The sequence below is a fragment of the Wasmannia auropunctata genome, unplaced genomic scaffold (genome assembly GCF_000956235.1).
Source record: "Wasmannia auropunctata unplaced genomic scaffold, wasmannia.A_1.0 LD336078.1, whole genome shotgun sequence".
In the NCBI taxonomy this organism is placed as follows: Eukaryota; Metazoa; Arthropoda; class Insecta; order Hymenoptera; family Formicidae; genus Wasmannia; species Wasmannia auropunctata.
This window is the reverse complement of record NW_012026812.1, coordinates 427,970-428,655: the sequence shown is the minus strand read 5'-3', so window position 1 is coordinate 428,655 and position 686 is coordinate 427,970. Positions and strand designations below refer to the sequence as shown.

The 686-nt window shown below is 28.4% G+C and overlaps 1 protein-coding gene across 1 annotated transcript in view; it reads right to left on the bottom strand.

The window, feature by feature from the left end:
- LOC105449075 (intraflagellar transport protein 80 homolog) overlaps window positions 1-686 on the bottom strand; it is a 26,199-nt gene that overhangs the window by 15,012 nt on the left and 10,501 nt on the right. The window lies entirely within an intron of this gene.

Sequence of the window (686 nt, the reverse complement as noted above, 5' to 3'; positions counted from 1 at the left end):
TTGGCGTGCCCGCATTTTATATATATCTAATCAATTAAATATTAATGCAATCCGGGCATGCCAAGTTTTTGCTTCACTGTGATCTCATTGGTCATTTTAATCACTTTAACCCTGTTTTATATATGAAACTTAAAAATATTTGGAAAGACAATAGCATTTAACTTTTGCTGCATGTATTTTTGGATGGTTAAACGGTTTATTTAAAAAATATTTTTGTTTCTATGTTTAATCAAATACTTGGCAACTTATATGATCTCATATTTGTTTTTAGACAATTTTTATTTGTTAAAATAATATTTTTGATTTAGGAAAGATGTTACGTACAATACTTTTTTATATATTTGACGTAATCTTTTTCTTTTTTTATAAAGAGTTTTAGTAGGCTATAATAATACAAAGTTAGGATAAATATACCGATGAAGGGAGGCTGCTCCAATGATCTTGCCCTTTATATATGTTGTCAAGGTCATGACCCCAAGTGACCTTTAGGTGGTTTTAGCCGTTATTTGTTAAAAAGTTATTAACAAAAAAAGTAACAAAAAATAATACCAATGGGGGATTGGGGGGGCGAAGTCCTTTAGTTTTTTATAACTTTTTAATTATTATAGTTATATTTATGCCTATTCCGTCCACACATATTTTCACATATATTTTGTTAATAACTTTTTAACGAATAACGAGCGACG